The following is a 14,131-nucleotide window of genomic DNA, read 5'->3' on the forward strand; positions in this document are numbered from 1 at the left end:
AGTCAGAACATGGCCACATAGCCTGGAAAATCCCCAGAAAACTATAACCTTCTCTGCCCCTATAAGGATTATTTAATCTAGGTGTTGCTGCATGAAGAGAAAGAGTTGGTATCATAGTATGAGCCAGAAAGTGACTCGAGTCAGAGAGAGCAGCAGGGACTAGCTTTTCCTGGTTCTGTTTTGTGTTCCTTTCTCTCTCTTTCTCTGGAGATCTGATGTGAGGCAATTGGTTTGGTCCTCTATACAAAGCCAGTGTGGTGTAGTGATTTGAGCGCTGTATTACAACTATAGAGCTCAGGGTTTGATTCCTTGCTTGGCCATGGAAACCCATGGGGTGACCTAGGGTGAGTCACACACTCTTAGCCCCAGAAAACCCTGTGATAGATTCACCTTAGAATTTCCATAAGCAGGAAGACAACCTGCTCCCTCGATCCCTGTCCCTCATGGCTAGCAGCTCAGGGGGGACTGGTAGTAATTCAAATGTTACACCAGATTATTAATACATCTCTGAGGGATGGGCAATTTCCATCGAGCTTAAAATTGGCCACAGTAAAACCTCTGCTCAAAAAGCCATCCCTTGACCCCCTGATGCATAACAATTATCGGCCAGTTTCGCTATTGCCATTTTTAGGGAAGGTGATCGAGAGGGCGGTTGCAATCCAGCTTCAATCGATCTTGGATGAAACGGATTATCTAGACCCATTTCAAACCGGCTTTCGGGTGGGTTACGGGGTTGAGACTGCTATGGTCGCCTTGGTCGATGATCTCCGTCTGGGCATGGACAGGGGGAGCGTGTCCCTGTTAGTGCTCTTAGACATCTCAGCGGCTTTCGATACCATTGACCATGGTATCCTTCTGGAGCACCTGGCAGAGTTGGGAATCGGGGGCACTGCGCTCCAGTGGTTCTGATCCTACCTCTCTGGGAGGTTCCAGATGGTGCAGCTGGGGGACGTGTGCTCCGACAGGAGGGCCCTTACATTTGGGATCCCTCAAGGAGCCATTCTGTCTCCCATGCTATTTAACATTTACATGAAACCGCTGGGAGAGATCATCCGGAGGCATGGGGCGCGGGGTTATCAGTACGCTGATGACACCCAAATAGTCTTCTCTATGTCTCCGACTGATGCAGTGACCGGGGATGGCGTCTCTCCTCTCGTGGCCTGTCTGGAGTTGGTAATGGGCTGGATGAGGGAAAACAGACTCAGCTTGAATCCAGAGAAAACGGAAGTACTCGTGATAGGTTCCCCCGGTCCGGGAATGGCGGTGGTTCCACCTGTCCTAAACGGGATCACGCTTCCTGTGAAGGACTCGATACGCAGTTTGGGGGTGCTCCTTGACTCGTCGCTTCACCTTACATCTCAGGTGAGTGCGACGGTCAGGAGCACCTGTTATCAGCTTGATACGCCAACTGCGTCCCTACCTGGGCCGGGCTGACCTAGAAACGGTGGTACATGCTCTGGTAACCTCTTGCTTGGACTTCTACAATGTGCTCTACATGGGGCAACCCTTGTACCATACCCGGAAGCTACAATTAGTACAGAACATGGCAGCAAGGCTGGTTACTAATACACCTAGAACCAGCCATATAACACCAGTCTTAAAAGACCTCCATTGACTGCCTATTCGCTTCCGGGCGCAATACAAGGTGTTGGTTGTTACCTATAAAGCCCTAAATGGCTTGGGCCCAGGGTACTTAGAGGACCGCCTCTCCTCGTACAATCCGCCCCGCACACTCAGATCAACTGGGCAGCAATTGTTAAGGATTCCAGAGGCCAGATTAGTTGCCACCACTAAGAGGGCCTTCTCCATCTCAGCCCCCAGCCTCTGGAACGCGCTGCCCTTTGAGCTCCGCTCAGCCGCCTCCCTTACCCAGTTTAGGAAGGGGTTAAAAACATTCTTGTTCGAGCAAGCTTACCCCTGACTCCCTGACCCCTAAAGTATTCTCTCCTCGCCCCCTTCGTCAGCATGTCAAGCTGGCACGAATTGTGGTGCTTATTGTTTTATTGTAAAAGGTTTTTAATGCTATGTTTTGATGTTTTTATATTGCTGTATTGTTGTATGTATGTTGGAAACTGCCTTGGTCTTATAAAGGCGGTATATAAACAAACTTTTACTTACTTACTTACTTACTGAAGGCACACAACAACAACAACAACAACAGAGCCCTGTTTAAGCTGGACCTCCACAACCCTCAGCGTGTATATATCTAAATACAGTAAGACCAAATATTACAAAGTGCCATAACCCTCTAGCAATCTCTAAGTCAAGAGTGGGGAAACTTTAGCCTTCCAGATTGTTTGGGCTGTAACAGTCCTTTACTTTTGGCCAAGCTGGGTGAAGCCAATGGGAGCTGTAGGCCCAGATATCTGGACGATGAACCTTTTAGATCAGTCATTCCCAAACTTTGGTCCACCAAATGTTTTGGACTTCAGCTCCCAGAATTCCTGACTGTTGGCCAAGCTGGCAGGGACTTCTGGGAGTTGAAGTCCAAAACATTTGGTGGACCAAAGTTTGGGAATCACTGTACTGCAGCTAGTGGTAGCAATGACAGTGGCGGTGGTGCAGAGGCTAGGGTAAACTACAGATGCTGTGGTGATATGTGATAGGTGAGATGGCATAGGGTGTTTTCTCAGCCAAGAGGTTTTGTTTTCCACATCCATCGGCCTCTGTGCAGTGTTGTAAAAAGTGTTTTCTTCTGGCATAATGGGAGCATTACACCAATGTAAGTCACCACAGGAAGATTCTAGTCTGCTCTTGCCCAAAATTCCCCATTTGTGTTTGAAAAGAAAACAAACTTGAAACTTGTCACTGCTCTGTCTATGATGGTGCAATCCAGAGGCTGCTCTGGATGGCTTCATATGCTTTTTGATATCAGAACTACCTTGGTATAATTTTTTTTCCTCACATGAGTATGAATAGGCGAATGCTGAGCAAAGGCTAAAATGTAACTGGGCCAAAATTTTGGCTGATCATGCAGAAAGACCTCCTCTCTCACATACACATTTGCTTTGACCCATCTCCTACTTGGCACAACTCCCAGAGCTGGAGGAGATCAAAAGCAGCAGAGTACGAAATTAAGGCAACATGGCCAGTCTAGGATCAAAACAGAAGAGGAACATGATGGGCTAAGATTCCCAATTTTGGATATAAGTTTCCTCAATGAGTGGGGGGGGGGATTGATACAAATATCAGATTAAAGATTGATACTGACTATTTAAGTACTTCCTATTTCTATTTCTAATTCATTTTCTTTCAAAGCTAGTAATTTTCAATTAATTCTGCATCATACAGAGCAAACATGATCACAAAGATATTAGAGAGTACAAGCAAGTACAAGCAATATAATAGCTCTGCCTTAGTTGAACCTGAAAACACAGGTGTTTAACATGTTTCTGCATTTCTGTGCATATTTTAATAGCAAGTAAAGTTCAAAAATAAAAATTGTCTTGAGTAAAGAGATTGTAGTTGAGAAAGTTACCATTCAGAAGAATGATCATAATGATGTGCTGAAGCCATCTATAACTGGATAGAGATAGATTGATGCTCTACTTTAGAGTAACTTTCCAAGGGATGAATCCAGGATGTCCTTGAACGACCTGCCAGACGAGATCTGTCAGATTATCACCTGGGAAACCTTCAAGAAGGCTATTAAGACAGATCTCTTCTGGAAGGCTTTTCCAGACTAGAACATCCTTGCTGACCTGCCTCCCCCCCGCTTTCATCCTCCATCTTTTATCTTTTACCCTACTCAGACTACACTTGAACATTTTTATCTCATTTTAGTGTATTTGTATATTAATGTTTTTAATTTTTCTTTTTTGGTTTAATCTCTTTTTAGGACTCAATAGTGTTTTTATGTTAGGAGGGAGAGTTGGGGATTTTTGGATTTTTAATGCATTTCTCTTTTAATTGTATGTTATTTTACTGCTGTAATCCGCTTGGATTCCCTGAGATTAAGCAGAATAATAATAATAATAATAATAATAATAATAATAATAATAATAACAACTATTATTCTCTTCCTATTCATGGGAGCCCCTCCAGTTTTCTAAAAATGCTATGTAGAGTGTTGTCACTAAAAATCATAAGAGTTGGAAAAGACCCCAAGTTTTTTCAGGAGAAGGATGTGGACAAGCTGCTTAGAGGGGTTCATGTAGCAACCTGCACCTTTGTCCATTTTAGGCTGTTCTATCTACCTCAGTGAGGGGTCATTCCCACTGGCAGGATGAATCGCTTCGTGATTTACTTCTGCCCTGGGTTTGAAAGCGATTCAATTCTTTTTATAGTGGGAATGAGGCCTGAGATTGAGTTGGTGGATCCTCTATGAGGGTCTTAATGCCTTGCTGAGAGGCATGTTACATGACTTACAAAGAGCCAACACACAAGGCTAACCAGATTGCGGCTTTGTGAAATCCTGCTGGAATTAATTAACACAAAAGTTGTGCCCATGAGATGCTGGCTGCTGTAAGGCCAGTTAACTGAGGTTGTGGATGAAATGACAGGATGACAAGTGAGCTAGGTCCTATTGCAGTTTTCAAGTGGGATTAGGCCTCTAAAGTCTAATCTGCAAAAATAATGCAATTTGACACTATTGAATCTGCCATGGCTCCATGTTATAGAATTCTTGGATTTGTAGTATTGTGAGCTGTTTAGTCTTCTCTGTCAGTGAGTTCTGGTGCCACAACAAACTACAAAGACCAGAATTCTATAGCACTGAGCCATGGCAGTTAAATTGGTGTCAAACTGCATCATTTCTGCAGTGCCTGATGGTATTATTTCATAATGTAGGCATAGGCAATCTTACCCAAGACCCTCCAGATGTCTTTGGAGTACAATTCCTGTCATCCCCAGCCAGTGTTAAGTATGATGGGATTTGTAGCCTGAAACATATAAAACTAAAGGAATTAAGTAAAGTTCCCTCCTAATATAATTTGGATTTAACAATCCCACTGATCCAGAATAAAACCATCCTATAGGGCCCAAACAGACAGGCCAAAATAAAGCTGCTTCGTGTCACTTTGGAGGTACGCTGTTTAAATGACACATGCATCTTAAGAGGCCAGAAGCTGCACCAAAGTTGCGCTCCTTAGGACTGGAGCATGGCTTTGGCACAGCTTCCAGAAAAGAGTGTAGTAAAGAAAAGAGTGTAGTTCTTGCAGATGAAGCAGAAGTGATAATCTGGAGGGAGGGTGCCTTTTTCCATCTGCCCAGTGAAATTAATAGCAGAATTGTTGGTGGGTGCCCCTTCAGAAGCTGAAAACCAGGCCCAAATCCCTGGTTCTGATTATCAAACTCACGCTGTTCATCCAAACAATATTTTATTCCAGTATTCAGATTTGACCCTTTCTTGTTCTGAGAACCCTTCTGTTTCTGGCAATCAGCAGTAAATCTCCCATCCCATTTCCTGATGCATACGAATGATATTGTTTTGCATTACAAATGAGACAGTGTTTGAAATAATCCTATGATTGGTGAATTCAGATGTGTGTGTGTGACTTTGACATAGTGGTATCATCAAACTCTTATGTCTTCAATTTATTCTTGGAAAATCCATCCTCATATTTAATTAGTTTATGGTTTGTTCCAAGTTTTGCTTTTCCAACAATTTTTTGAAGTTTTTATTTTGATGTTTTGCATTTGCCTTGGCAACATCTGGAAAGCTTTTTGTAGAAGCTTGTTGTTACTTTAACTGCTTGTGCAGCTTTATTAAATTATCTGAGTATTAACATTGAAAGCATCCATCTGGGTTTAATTAGAGGTAAGATGAGTGATGTGGCAGTTAAACTGTGAGTTAATGGTTCAGGGACACAATGTTCTAATCGTGGTTTTAGCAAGTTTATTGCCCTGATTTTCACTAATTAAGAAGCAGCTCTCCAATGCAAAAACTTGCCTTCCAAAAAGAAAAAAAAGATAGTGGGATCATGCTGAAGAACCAAGTTGTTGCAATAATCTGCTAGTGAAGTTTTTTGGTAAATTAATGTGATGTTGTATCTGGATGTACTTTTCTTCTCTGCGGCTTCAAATTAAGGTTTCAATACTGAACTCATTTAGAGGAAATTACAAGCACAGTGGTTTGAGTGTTGGACTAAAATTCTGGAAAACCAGGGTTTGAATCCCCACTCAGATACGAAAACCCACTGGGTGACCTTGGGCAAGTCACAGACTCGCAGTCTTAGAGGAAGATCATGGCAAACCATCTCTGAATAAATCATGCCAAAAATGCTAAAATGGGGTCTCCATAAGTCAGATCTTACTTGAAGGCAAACAACAACAGCTTTACAAGGAACACTGGTTAGATCAATATTTATTTATATTTATTCTCAAGACAAAACTTGGGGAACAGCAAACATACAGTTCTCCCATCTAGGCAGTGATCAATGGAGCTGGATTTGCTTAAATTTTCCATCACTGTTCCTTCATACCATTCTGTTCAGACTAGTTTCAGAGTTTCAGGGTTTCACAGAAAGAAGTCATGCCAGACAAATCTAATCTCACTCTTTCTTTTTTTTTTTATAAGATTACCAGCTTGTTAGATGAAGGGAATGCTGTGGATATAGTATATCTTGATTTCAGTAAGGCTTTTGACAGGGTTCTTGTCAAAAGAATGTCTTTGACATTCTTGCAAACAAGCTAGTGAAATGTGGGCTAGACAACGTAACTGTTACATGGATTTGTAATTGGTTGACCAGCCGAACCCAAAGGGTGCTCAACAATGGCTCCTTTTCATCCTGGAGAGAAATGACCAGTGGGGTCCCACAAGGCTCTGTCCTGGGGCCAGTGCTATACAACATAATGATAATAATAATAATAAAATAATAATAATTTGTATCCCGCCTCTCCCTGTATTGGATCAAGGCGGGTAACAACAAACAAAAACAATAAAATCAAACATGACTATCAATTTCCCTCCCACTCTAAAATACCATTAAAAACAATTCCCAATAAAATGGCTAATAAAATAAAACAAGATCAAAGTCCAGTGGGTACAGCTAAACAAATGGAGCGGAAATTCTGAGGAGATCAGTTTGAGAAGGCCTGCCGGAAGAGATCTGTTTTTATCGCCTTCTTAAAGGCCTCCAAAGATGTCAGAAATAACTAAAAAAGTTAAAGTTACATTTCAAAAAAAAAAAAAAAAAAAACAAAAAAAAAAAAAAAAAAAAGAAAGAAATTTTATCCTGCACCAAGTTAAATTGTAGGTACATATTGTTGCTTTCAATTCCTGCCTTAAAGTCCATCTCATTTTGTAGTATGACACTAGTGATAACCAGAAAAGGAAAAGATGGATTGAGGAAAGAAAGCGTGAAAGAGTAAAAAAGAGGAAAGTAGGAAGTGAGCAGGAGAAAAACAGATGGCCATTGATAGCTGCAAATGACAGATGGTGCCTCTGCAAACCATCTGGGTCGGGACTTCTTGCCCTGTTATAATACATACCATTTTCCATTTTGTAAGAATGTACAATTTTGTAAGAATGTACCAATCAGATCTGAAATTGTGTTAATATCTCATATTTTTAATGGCTGCATGCACACTATTGAACTTTCTTCCTATTTTATGAGGGATGACAACACATTTTATGAGGGATGACAACACATCTTGGCTTGGTTTTTGAGGGCCATCTTAGTGATGTCTATTTACTGGCGTCTACTTATAAATCTACTGGTTTATAAGACTCTGGTTTGATAATGTTTTGACAACGGATAGTAGTAGGGAGCCACACAGAAATACTAAGAGCCAACTCACACTGCTATTTCCACCACAACATGTACAACCACATGAAGAAAGACTAGTGTGAAGCAAGCTCTACACCTGGGGAAACCCAATCTTCTAACTGCAACAGGAAAAGTGCTTGAAAAAGTTTAGTTTTGGTTACACAGAGAAGCTTCTGCCTCCCCATACAAATATGTTGTTCAACAATATACTCCCCCCTCCCAAAGTTATGTATCTGGATATACATGACTACTTGGAGTTATTTGTTGGTAGCATGTGGAAGAAAGAAAGTATAACAGAGAGAAATATCTTAGGTTAAGAATGATCTGTTCATTTATTTTAGGAACCTCAAATCATCTGTAGAGTATTTCTAATCCATGTGTTGTCCCTGCTTACATATTATTCTACTTTCAGTTTATGTGCTAGCTGTGTTTAATGGCGCATAGGCAAGTCATCTCCCTTTAAGAAATATGCTTCTGGGATGGCTCAAGCACTGAGTTATTTACTCTTCCATGTGTATCCAATAATTTCCAGTCAGCATATTTCTTCTCAGGGTTCCTGTCTATAAAATTAAAAACTGCAATGCAAAACCATTTCACTGTAAGTCAACACATATAGTGCTGAGGTGGCTTGAATGCTGAACTAGTTGTTAGGTCTATGAAGGAGAGTCAGTGGCTCAAGGAATGGATTCCTGTCAGCCTATTGTCTACTTAGGGAGCTGGGATTTGTCAGTCAGAAAGAGTTTCAAAGGCACTTTACAGACTGCCCAAAAGGGCGGTCTGCTGGCGCCCTCATTTGCTGCGCGGAGAAGCCTCAGTGGCCAAACCGTGCGACTCCTCTGTGCAGCAAAAAGAAGCCACAAAAAGCAGCTTCTTTTTGCGGTGACATTATGACACCGCAAAGCGCCATTGGCGCACTCACGGCATCATAATGGCGCTGAGACATGCAGATGCTAAGCGTCTGCTGCATCAAAATGGCGGGGCCCATGTAGAATGGGCGCCGCCATTTTGTACGTGCTCGGCGCGTATTAGGGTTAGGGGCGTCCAGAAAGGATGCCCCTTCCTAACCCTAGTACGTGCTGAGAACGTACTTTTTGGGTGGTCAGGAACCAGCTAAAGTTTAGTATAATAGACCTGTGTAAGGCAAATGGGAAAACCTTGTTTTGGCTATAAGGATGTAACTGCACTTCTGTGTAATTAGTATCAAATATGTACCACTTTGAAAGGACAAGAGTTTATTATCAGGCTGGATTTATATGTGCATAGATTGTGATTAGAGAGCCAGCATGATGTAATGGTTTGAGAGTTGGACTGTGGCGGGATATAGACCGCCAATTTGGGGCGGTCTGGCCCCGCCCCTTTCCCCGGAGTATTGGGGCTTCAGCGGCTACACCGGCAGCCACTGAGGCCCCGATCCGCCGCTTTTCGGGCTGCGGGGAAGCAGCAAAACGCCGCTTCCCCGCAGCCAGAAAAGGGGTGTCCCTGGGGCTTCAAGCCCCAAAGACACCCCACGGCGGCGGGGAGCAGAGAAAGGGGCCGCTTGGCCCCTTTCTCGTTTAGTCCGCTGGGCGCAGCCGTCTGAAGGCTGCGCCTAGTGGACTAAACCCGGAAGGAGCTCCGAAATGGAGCTCCTTCCTGCTCCGTGTCCAGGGCGCACTAAGCGCCTTGGCGCGGAGCTACTACGTCATGGACGCGCCGCCCCGTCTAGAGGCGGCGCGGCCATGACGTACTCACGGCGGCGGCCATGCAGAAGGGCCGCCACCGTTTAGTGCGTGTTCGCCACGCACTAGGGTTAGGGCGGTGCAGAAGCACCGCCCTTTCGTAACCCTAGTGCGTGGCGAACACGCACTAAACTGCCGGTGTGTAACCGGCCTATGACTGGAGACCAGGGTTCAAATCCGGCTCGGACATGGAAACCCACTGGGCGACCTTGGGCAAGTCACACTCTCTCAGCCTCAAATGGCAAATCTCTTCTGACAAAACTTGCCAAGAAGAACCCACCTTCGGGTTGCTGTAAATCGAAAAAGACTTGAAGGCACAAAACAACAGCAACACAGATACGTAAGTTAGGGCAAAGGACTGAACTACGGTAGTTTATTATCAGGTTATTATCAAGTTAGTACAAAGGACTGAGGGTGGGGGACTTCCTTTTCAAATGCAAGGATGAAGGGTAGTTAAGGTATATTTCTGTTTTTAAAAAAATATATAATAAAATGCTCTAGGCATGTGGGAAACTGGCACGTCAAGGCCAATTTAATGGCCCAGTTCTCTTCAAGCTGTACTTGCAGGGAGTTCTCATTTTATTTAGTTTTTAAATCTGGAAGGATTAAATTCATCCCCCCCCCAATATTGTGAACCTGCAATGTTTCAGTCCACAGTATCAAGTCATCATCCTGCATGTGCAGTTCTGTCTTGCGAGGAAAAAGCAGATGGAACATGATAGGGTCAATGAAGAAAAGCAGATATGGAAGGAATTGAACCTAGGAAAGCCCAGCTGTCTAATTCAAATCAAGGGTTGGCTATCAACATGGGTATATCAGGAAAAACATTACTTTCATGTTGACAGGGATTCTTGGCATGCAGAATTTTACACTGTTCCTCACCCTCTAAGCCAGAATCATCTGAGTAAAAGGGTCTGTGCGATACCAGTACGAAATGGAACTTATGCCAAGATCAGATACAGTCTTGCTTGTGTATTGTCTTCTTTTTCCACAGACTTCATCAGACTTTTAGATGCAGTGGCTCCAGTAGTTCTGTTTTTTCTCCACTAAACTTACATTCACCTCTCTGTTTCTTCCTCATTGTTTGTACCAAATGTAGTATTGAAGTTGATTGGATTAGACACCAGTGTTTTATGTTGCCAACAAACACAATGCAGTTTGCATTGTGTAGAAATAACTGGACTGGCTTCAAAGATAGGAAGATAATGGATATTAGGATTGCTGCCTTCTACTCCCCCCCCCCATACATAAGGCTATGTAAATATGAACACTTAAACATTGTATAGAACACACTGCAGTATATTGGGCCACATAGGCTGAGGTCAACTACATACAGCTTAATAAACCAACAAAGTCCCTTTCACACAGTTATAGCCCATTTTAACTGCCATGACTGCATCCTATCGAATCCTGAGATTTGTAGTCTGGTGAAGCACTGTCTGGCTTGGAATTCTAAAGGCCCCTCCTTCAACTGCAAATCCCAAGACTCCATAGATTGGAACCATGGCAGTTAAAGGGGAATCATACTGCTCTAACTGTGTAGTAACGTCCAAAACCCACCCAACAGTGATACCTCTACTAGGCATAAATGCATGCATTTCACAAATGCACAAATACATGTTATAGCCTTTTGAAGCTCCACTGGCTTTCTTCATCAGGCAAAGGTGTTAAAAATTGTGCAGGAGAAACATCGGAATATTTTTTTCCTCATGTATGATTTTCAATACCTTTGCCTGATGAAGAAACTAGTGGAGTTTCAAAAGCTTGCAACATATATTTTATGCATTTTATTTGTTCCAATAAAGATATCACTCTTGCATGGATTTTGGATGTTATTGTACTTTGCTACATGGCCAACACTGGAGTTTATCACACGAGAGGCAAACTGCCCAAATCCCATGGATAAACAGGGTTTAAATCCCATGAAGAGTAGGATTGTTTTCAGACACATCAGGGCACTTTGGCATTCACCTGATATTAACCCATACAAAAAGTGGCAAAATTGCACCGCTTTTTAACTTCGGGATTTTCCGGATGAGAAAAATTACTGGTAAAAAGTAACTTTCTAAGCTATGAGAAAAGCATAGTTTTACCATTTTAATAAGAAGCTCCCATTTTGAGAAGAAAAGTGGGCTATACATTTGATAAATTTGATAAATGCATTAAATGAAGGAATGGATCCATATACTTATGGATTTTTACTGCTGCTTCTCTTACTAATTTTTCATCCTGGACTGAGTTTGCAACATATTTGGGTCACACAGGTTTCCTGTAGACTTTCTAGTTTTTCATGTTGATCAAATTTGTAATAAAAATAACAACAGCAGCAACAACAATTTGTTACCTTCCTCTCCCCATGGAATGAGATGGAGAACAACAATTAACAGACATGCTACAAATTGCATGTCAGCTTAAAAGGACATGCATGCAATTTAAAAGGACTAAAACAATCCACATTTAAAATTAATCATTTAAATTTCATAATTTAAAAATCATCTGGGTAAGCCTGCCAGAAGAGACTGGTATTTAATACTGGTTTGAATTAGGTTTAGTTAGAAAATAACTCTATGCCTTCTCCCTAGACCATAAATAAGGCTCAGATAAAATGAAATTAAAGTAATTATTAATTTGAGTTCTTTCTGTTCAAGTCTCTGTAACAGTTTATTCCTATACCAGAGAAATTAGACCCTGTGCAGACCAGCAGTTTGGCCCAGGTTGGGAGCAGAATTTGGATGTAGCGTCTACATGACATACACCCCGGCTCTGCCCCCAGGGTGGTGTGATGCCACACGCTGCACCACATGGTGCACAGCATCACAGTACTCCTCTGGCACTGTGTCCACACAACACAGCAATGAAGGAATGCTATAAAGCTGTGGTGGCACAGCTATCACACCCTTTCCAGGTTACGCCCTGGAAAGGCCAGATCGGGACTGTGGCGTGCGGTTGCCATGGCCCCCATCTGGCTGTAAAAGGGGTGGCTTAGTATAGACTGAGAGGCTGGCCAACCTGCCTCAAAAGATAAAAGAAATGTTTTTGTGAGCCTGAAATATCCAACAATGGGCTGGGGGTGGGATCTATTGTGGAGGAAAACACACAATAGTTAATGTTAACCCAACATTAGTTACACAATTATTTTTTTATTAACAGTTCTATGTAGCACACAATCTTGGATGCTTTACTCACTAGTAAAATATTACATGGAAAAGTCATTCCCCTCACCCCAAAATATTGCTCCTCTTCCCTTCCATTATGCTCTATATATGCTCAGCCTGTATTATTTCACACATGCAGAAGTTGCTTCATCCATATGTATCAATCCCATGCTATTTATCTGACAGTCTTCTTTTTCAGTTATATGCTTGCTTTTCTGACATTGGACAAGGGGTAGAAACAATGAATTGGGTGCAGGCATTTTGAAAACAGCCTGGATCTGATTCAATTTGCATCTCTGAATGAAGTGTTATTTTTCAAGAGAATTCACATAGAAAAGATGTAAGGACAATTCCTAATTTCCTGTCTAGCAGAAAATGGTCATCACAGTGAGTGAGTGAGATCCCCATGTTGGAGAAAGAAAGATACCTGACCAGAAAATAGGCTTATGAATATACCCTCATCATGAACAATTTGAGTCTGGTTATTTCTAGTATTGCAGGAATGTCCGAGGGCTTGTCTACATTTCTTATAAACCTTGAATTCCCTTTGGGCTTGCTGCATGCTGTTTATATTACACAGACCCCAAACCTGAATCAGATCTGGGCTATTTTCAATGGGATTCAATGGGATTCCAGACTGGTTGATAGTTTTAACTTTAGGGTAACAAAAACAGTGATTGCATGAGGGTGGATGGATTGCATGAGGATGGAAGTTGGCTGGAAGCATGGCAGGGGGTAAGTAGAGAGAGGTGGCTTAATGCTTTGGTGCAATGAGACAGGGACGTAGCCAGGATTTTGGGAAGGGGGGCGTCCAGACTAAGTGCCACCATTATAATGGAGCTTGAGTGCAGCGGTGCAGCGGCACACACCATTCATTGTATCTAAGAGAAGGGGGGTCTGGCCCCCACGGATCCCCCCCCTTTGCTACGTCCCTGAATGAAACTTCCTTTATTTCTTGGTGCAACAGGAAATGACAAAGGGCCTGGGATGACGGAATAGTCAGTACATCTATTTAGCTTTGATTGTAGCATTACCTAAATCATGCACATGTCTTCCAGTCTTCGCTCCTTTCTCATGGGTGTTCCAAAGGTTGTTGCAATCTCTTACGAACATGCTGGTTCCAGACATGAAAATATAGAAATATGGAGACCCCCAAATACAGCATAGCGTATGCAAGGTATATGAACATGATACCATCTGGACTGGCTGAAAAATTACTTTGAATGAGTCAGTATACAGTCCTGTCCTAGTCACAGTGTGCCTTGGGACAAATAATCATGGCAGGATCCCAAATAATCTTTTCAATTGCCTATCCTCAATTTATTATTATTATTATTAAACTTTATTTATATAGCGCTGTAAATTTACACAGCACTGTACATAAAATCATTTAATTAGACGGTTCCCTGCCTCCATGCTTACAATCCTGTTACTGGGAGAACACCATGATCTCGATCACCTTGGAAATATTTTAGTTGGGGTGCTGCCAGACTGCAAAGGTAGATTTTGCAGATGTAACTATGTTGATGATTTAGTTTGTTGTAATTAC

The 14,131-nt window shown here is 42.3% G+C and overlaps 1 pseudogene; it reads right to left on the minus strand.

The window, feature by feature from the left end:
* LOC121926025 overlaps positions 1-14,131 on the minus strand; it is a 52,534-nt pseudogene that overhangs the window by 23,197 nt on the left and 15,206 nt on the right.

The sequence above is a fragment of the Sceloporus undulatus genome, chromosome 1 (assembly GCF_019175285.1).
Source record: "Sceloporus undulatus isolate JIND9_A2432 ecotype Alabama chromosome 1, SceUnd_v1.1, whole genome shotgun sequence".
NCBI lineage: Eukaryota > Metazoa > Chordata > Lepidosauria > Squamata > Phrynosomatidae > Sceloporus > Sceloporus undulatus.